We start from the raw sequence: 7,375 nt of genomic DNA on the forward strand, positions 1-7,375 counted from the left end.
TTATCTAATATTCTCTTTTTTGACAATATTTCTTTTAATCTAATTCGTCCATTGTGTCAGGGTCATTAAATAAAGCCGGGCTACATGATTTTCTTAGTGATCCAAAATTTAGATTGACCTATCTTGCCTATCTTGAAAATTTTCCTAACGAATACCAAAACGAACTTAATCTCAATTACCGGTCTACACTTAATGATTAGGGCACAATTTTGAAAAAAATATGTAGTTAGGATAGGCAAACGGTTGGACAAAATTTAGTGGTTGATCGATAGTGGAAAAAGTTTAATTATAAAATTTCACCTTTTGTACCAAAAGAAAAGAAGTGGCTTCAACCTTTAACGGTGTAGGATCATAAATTAGGACATAAATTTTGTATAACCTCATAGTCATATGAGAACAGAGTGTGGTCCAAATATGAGTTGCAATGGCCAGAAGGAAGTGGTTAAATCGGAAGATCCAAATTTATAAGGAGTTGGTAGGCCTTGAAAAGATAACTTTGCGCCCAAAGAAAAGCCTACCAAAGTGGGGTCTTCATATTTCACACTTAGTCCATATGATGAAAAATTCAAGTCGTTCATATGAAGTGAAATATCCTACTACGACTACTTATGAGGTTTCTTCACTTGATGGACATCAAAATCAACTGTTAATGGGCTGATTTGTCAATTGGGTCACTTTTACAATGATCTAAGGGCTGAAATTTAACATGTATCATTAATTTATGATACATATGTATGGTATAAAATTTCACATCAAAGGGATTGTGGTAACCTTGTGATCTAGAATTCAGGAGTCTAGGTTAATGACATTTTCGTAATTATTATTGATATGAGAGTTTTGTGAAATCTAATGGTTCTACATGGTTGTAGGCACGTTTCTAAGTAATTTTTTTAAAAGAACTTATATCTAAATCCTTATGAATAAAAAGTTATTCACCAAACTAATTAATAGAATATATATATATATCAACCAACATAATGGATGGTCAGATGACATGTTAAAAATAGAAAACTTGATGGTTAGTACTCTAATAGTGTATATAAGTATATGTACGATCAGTTTTGTAAATAGAAGAACACAAGGTAAGTTTCTGGAATGATTAGAGGGTAAAACATGTGTATCATTATATTCGAGTGTCTTGTTCATATGTGTAAGTTTCTTAGATTGTATTTCTGATGGTGGGTTAAGCATATTCATAGATGATGAACGAGATGAACGGATTAGAATCTCAACTTGATGTGTGTACGAGCAGATGTAGAGATCAAGTAGCTAGTTTATTAAGATCGGGTGGTCCAAAATCAAGGTAGACGGTTAGATGTCTCTATCTAATAGTGCATATTTGACTGAGTAGTTGGTTATGATGGACAAGTAAGAATATTTGGGCATACGATGATCTTATTTTAAAATCAATGGTTAGATTACTTGATTTATGGATGGAGATTATTCTCAACGATTAGATTTGTGTTGGAGAATAGATGTAAGGTTAGGATAGCTAGATTAGCATCGTACACATGTACATAATAAGTCAAATTCCATGGTAACACTTGAGAAATTTCAATACTCAAGTATTAAAAAGTTCAGGGTGTTACATATCTTGACCTAAGTAGACATATTTGAGATTAACAAGCAAAGGTTTTAGGTCAAGCTTCAATACTTTAATGCTAGACGGTAGAGGCACTACATCAGTTTGAGGCAAAGTTTCAAATTGTGGCCTCTACCGATCAACCTTAAGTATAGACGCATCATTAATTAGGGCATCTATCTCCCTAATCATGTCATCATCTAAATCAGGGGAGTGGGCCAAGTACATCTCTAGAGGGTCAGAGTATAGAGTCAAAAGTACTCTATCTTTCACAAAAGAATCGATCATGTTAATGTCACGGGTATTGTCAATATCCTCTAATTGTTTGCTCATATTGAAAAACATGTTGAGCTCTAATGTCATATTTCTGAAAGATAAATTCGTAATTCCATTCCTACAATTAATAATGGCATTTGATGTAGTAAGGAATGGGCAACCAAGAATGACGAGAATCTGAGTACTCACATCTATGATGGGTTGGGTATTCAAGACAATAAGATCTACTGAATTTATCAACTTGAACCAACACATCCTCAATCATCCATCTCGGTACACGGACTGATCAATAGGCAAGTTGTAATGTAGTCCAAGTGGGTTTTAATTTACCTAAACCCAATTATTCATAAACAGAGAAAGGGATCAAATTAACACTCGCCCCCAAGTCAAGAAGTGCATGCTTAATTCGGTAGTTCCCAATCACACAAATGATGATTGAGCTACCGGGATCTCTGTATTTTTATGACACATCTTACATGAGGATGACACTCACTTTTTTTGTCAAAAAGATTTTCTTTTGAATATTTTGCTGTCTTTTGGTAGTGTATAAATCTTTCAAAAATTTAACATATGAAGGGATTTGTTTAACAGCATCCAGTAGAGGAATATTAACCTTCACTTTCTTAAGCACCTTTAAAATATCTTGAGAGTTAGAGAGAGGTTTTGGTGCAATCAACCACTAAGGGAATGACGCAATTGGTTTACACACTTCTTCTGGTTCTTCCTCTTGTGGAGTAATGCTTGGTCGATTATTTTTATCTTCTTCCGGATCCTTAGGCTTTTAAGCCCTCATCGGAATAGATTTGTCAATTATTTTTCCACTCCTAAGAGTGGTGATAGACTTGGCTTGCTCCATTTAATTTGAAGAGCTTGGGTCACTAATTTCACATTGCGGTTTTGGATTGGGGAGGGGTTAGGCTGGTAGCATTCCTTTCTCCTGATTCACTAAGTGTGCCTCAATCCTTTGAATTGTCGATACAAATATTCTCATTATTGTTTTGAGAATCCTAAAATGCTTGCACTGTATTTTAGTTGAATAGCTCTTGATTTTGCATGAATTTTTGAACTGTATCCTCTTGAGGCCTCTTTTGATTTAAAAATTGAGTAAGACCCTCTTGTGGGTTAGTCGCTTGTCCATTCCTCTAATTGAAATTTGGATGGTTTCTCCAGTTAGAGTTGTATGTATTTGAGGTGGGTCCTCTAAAAGGTCTTTGGTAGTTGTTCACAACATTTGATTGTTCATTCAATATTTCTTGAAAAGCAAGAATAGTAGGACAATTTGTAGTTGTATGTATGTTTACAAGCACAAAATACCACAAACAATTTCCATAGCCTTATCGGGTTTGATAGGTTCTACCTTCCTAAGTTTCATGGCCTCAACTTTCCTTCTGAGATTGGTCACCCTTACACTCATATCATCTTCCTCTTTCAAAATATAAATTCCTCATTTCCTTTAATTGAGTAAGCTTTAAAGTGGTAGGTGTAGGGGAGGTATCTCATGATTGTCGTTTTCTGCCAATTGATCAAGGTAATCCCATGCATCATTGGCCTCCTTGTTTATGAATTCACCGTTACACATCATCTCTATGAACTGGCGCATCAGAGAAGTTAATCCGTTATAAAAAAAAAAGCTTATTGTTCATCGTATTTCATAACCATGATGTGGACATGAATTCTTAAGATCCTTGAACCTTTCTCAGCATTAGAAGAAGGTCACTTCCTCTTTTTGGGCGAAGTTCATGATTGCATTCCTTAAAGTATTAGTTTTATGAAACGGGAAAAACTTTTGGGGAAATTCTCGTGTCATCTCAGCCCATGTGTCAATAGATCTTGGCTTTAAGGAGTGCATCCGCATCTTAGCCTTCTCTTTTAGTGAAAAGAAAATAATTTGAGTCGCATTATGTCTTCAGACATGTTTGGAAAGTGTAATGTGGTAACTATCTCATCAAACTCTTTGATGTGTAAGTATGGACTTTTAGATTCTAGCCCATGAAACTTGGGAAGGAGTTGTATCACTCTCGGTTTAAAATCCACGTTTCCTGTATTCAATGGGAATATCATGCAAGATGGTGTACTTACACCCGCTAGTTGTAAATAATCTCATAGAGTACAAGGTGGGGGTGCATGATGTACCTCATTCTCATCTTCAACTTCCTCAACTGGATGTTGAGGTTTATTTGCAACCATAACTTCAATTAATTCAAAGGATCTCAAGTGGTGTCTAATCTGATGATGGATAAGCAACTCTTCAACTAATCCTCCTTTACTTAAGAGACGAAGAGTGTTGTCACGAACTCACTTGGGCATAAAACACTCTCAGACTTCAAATTCTAAACAATTAAAACCTAAGATAAATAAAACTAAAATCTTCGGCAAGTAATAAATCTAAAAAGATAAGAGAGTTGGAGAGAAGTTACCCGATTAGAGTTGCTATGTTAGGATTCTACAAAATAGAAAACAAAGTTAGTTCCAAAAATAAATTCAGAAAATCCTAACCTAAGAAGAAAAACTTAACCCTAATCCTAACCTAATTACAATACTAATTAATCTCAGAAAAACGTAGCCGTGGTCCCCGGCAACGGCACCAAAAACTTGTTCACAACTCTAAGTGCAGGTTTGCGATGTAGTAATAACTCGATGAGACCAAGGTCGAATCCACAAGGACTAAACTGGTACGTATTTTGAAATAAACTAGAACTAGAACTAGAATAATAATGTAAAACTAAAATCTGGAATAAGAGAGATTAATCGTGAATCAACTATCAATAAGAAACAGAACACTAAATCGCCAAGGATCCACTTGTAACTATCAGGATATTACCTCACTTGATTCAATAAACACAACTGGAATCGAAGTCCTAGGATATCAGTTGGAAGACAAGCAATTAAAGTACAATCTGAACTTCTCATTGAATTAGTTCACACATGAAGGAGTATTGTGATGATTGAAAGGGAATTCATCCATCCCACCTGTCCAAGAGACAATGGTGAATCACGAATTTCACCAATCTCACATTTTCAAAACAGAAAAGAAGATATTCAAAGCTATCGCAGGGTCTATTGTAATTTGAGTCACAAGAAACCATAGAAAACTGAAAATATTCCTTAAATTCAAACTGAAAATAAATGAAGTTCAATATAAACAAGATTTAAAGAAAGATAAACATCCCAACACGCTATAAGCTTCACCTCTTAGCCCTAATAAGAGATTAGCCAACCAAAGACATGATTGAAACCAAAATTCTTACAGAAAACATAAAAACTAACTAAAAGAAGAATATTAAGGAAGAAGGAAGAACTCCTTGAAGTTCTCCAATACTTTGCTCCACTCTTCCAACCTTAATTTGTGTTTAGAAACAATTAAAAAAACCCATATTTATACTATTTCTTTGGACCGACTTTAAAACCGCCTCAAATTTTCTAAAAAAGTTATGCTTCGGTCGAACCGAATTAAGGCTACTGAAAATCACACTTTCTCACTGGACAATTCTATGCGATTTCGGTGGGACCGAATTAATGCTGAAAATTCTGTGCAGAAAATCTGTCAAATTTAGGTCGAACCGAAGTTGGTTTCGGTCGAACCAAGTCGAGCCCAAGGTCGAGTCAAATTAATTCTGAAAATCACAATTTCTTGCTAGACTATTTTGTGCAATTTCAGTCAGACCGAAGTTAGCTTAGGTCGGACCGAACTGGCCTGTTTTTCTACTGCAGACTTTGTAATCTCTCCAGTCTTTCTTCATCCTTTATACTTAGTTTTCTTAGATCTTGAGGTCTTGCAATCTTCAATCTTAGTCTCCTAAGATCCACTCCTTGCTTTAGTGATTCTTGAGCATCAAATCCATGCTTTTGACATTCTTTTTAATCCAAGCTCTCAGATTCACCTCACGATACAAACATGTATAAAATATACCAATTAAACATTGTTATTTTCATAAAACCAAGATATAAACAAGAAAAAATATGCAATATTTGACACTCAGTAGACCTCACATCCTTCCCTATGCCACAATGGATATTATAATCGATTATCGCCAACTATTGCCAATAGTGATATTATAGTCAAACTGATATATTGTGTTAATCTCACTATAGATATAATTATCATTTACGGTAGCGATGAGCGCCCATGAAGGCCAACCACGCATAAGCCCTACATTATCAGCAATGTCAATATATCATTTGTGACAGTGGTGAGTGCCCATGTATGCTAACCACACATAAGACCTACATTATTAGCGATGGTGATATATCATTTACGATAGCGATGAGCACCCACGAAGGCCAACCATGCATAAGACCTATCATATTGGCAATTCACCAAATATTATACGGATAACGGTGAAAAGCCAATTGCTCTAAAAAGCTTGTGAAGGAAATCACATGCTAAGGTGAGAGAAAATGCCCTCTCATGAATGGGTCAGACCTTGCATATGAAGAAAAAGTAGGCTGCAGTGTGTGCTCTTTGGCTTGTTCATAGATAAGCTAACCATGCGTAAGACCCCCAGGTTCTTGGCTCGATTTCAGTAGAAACTTAAGGGGAAGGGTCAACCTCTAAATGAGCTACCCCCTCATCGATGGACTGGCGGCCTTGGATTTCGTACCCCGACAAGAAGCCATGCGCACCCTGTGAACTCTAGATGGGCTACCCCCTCAAGAGCTTAAATTGTGCTTGCTTTAAATACTCAAGAACTTAAACTATGTCTAGCACGTTAGGGATTGACTAAACTCCAAAATAGTTCCACCCATTAAAAATAAACGCCAACTAGAGGATACTAATGAGAAGCATGTTGCTATTGCATTGTACTTGAAAATCGCATATCATGTTGAAATATGCAATAAAAATACTAAATAAACGCATGAAAACTCGACACACATATATGTATCCATCATGCCATGCTCCTCAATTATAAAGTATGTAAATATGTGGTATATAGAATATTCACATTTAAAATTTGCTATAAAACGACATTGAAACCTAATTACATAACAATTAGAAAATATTACATTTCTCCATGAATGCCCAAAGCAAGCATAAACTTCTGTAATACTTGTTTAAATTGAAGTTGACCATAGCAGCATTAAGTTCAAGATCAATTATAAGTTTGGCATGATCAGAAGTGTTCACTAATATATTCTCTAATAGATTAGTAGATGTTTTATTTGAGTTGATCATGAGGAGGTGGGTTGTCGGCTTCCTTTTATCCTTTCCTCTAATAAACTGCGTGATAAAGGTCTTACTGAGCTGTGTGAAAGAGCTAATGGACCTTGGCTTCACCTACCTATACCACATTTGTGTCACCCCTGACAAGGTTAGGGAGAATGCTCGGCACATCACTGGACTGGTTGCACCGTGTAATTCCATCCACGCTCCATAAGATTCTCGATGTTCGGCCAGATCTCCGGTTCCAGAATAGGGATTAATCTGTGGCATTCAGAATATTGGCAAAAGTGGAGAAAATATAATGTCATTAGTGAATGGTGAATTTGTTTCCTCCAACATAGCCTTGACTGAGGTTG

The sequence above is a fragment of the Magnolia sinica genome, chromosome 5 (genome assembly GCF_029962835.1).
Source record: "Magnolia sinica isolate HGM2019 chromosome 5, MsV1, whole genome shotgun sequence".
Taxonomy (NCBI): domain Eukaryota; kingdom Viridiplantae; phylum Streptophyta; class Magnoliopsida; order Magnoliales; family Magnoliaceae; genus Magnolia; species Magnolia sinica.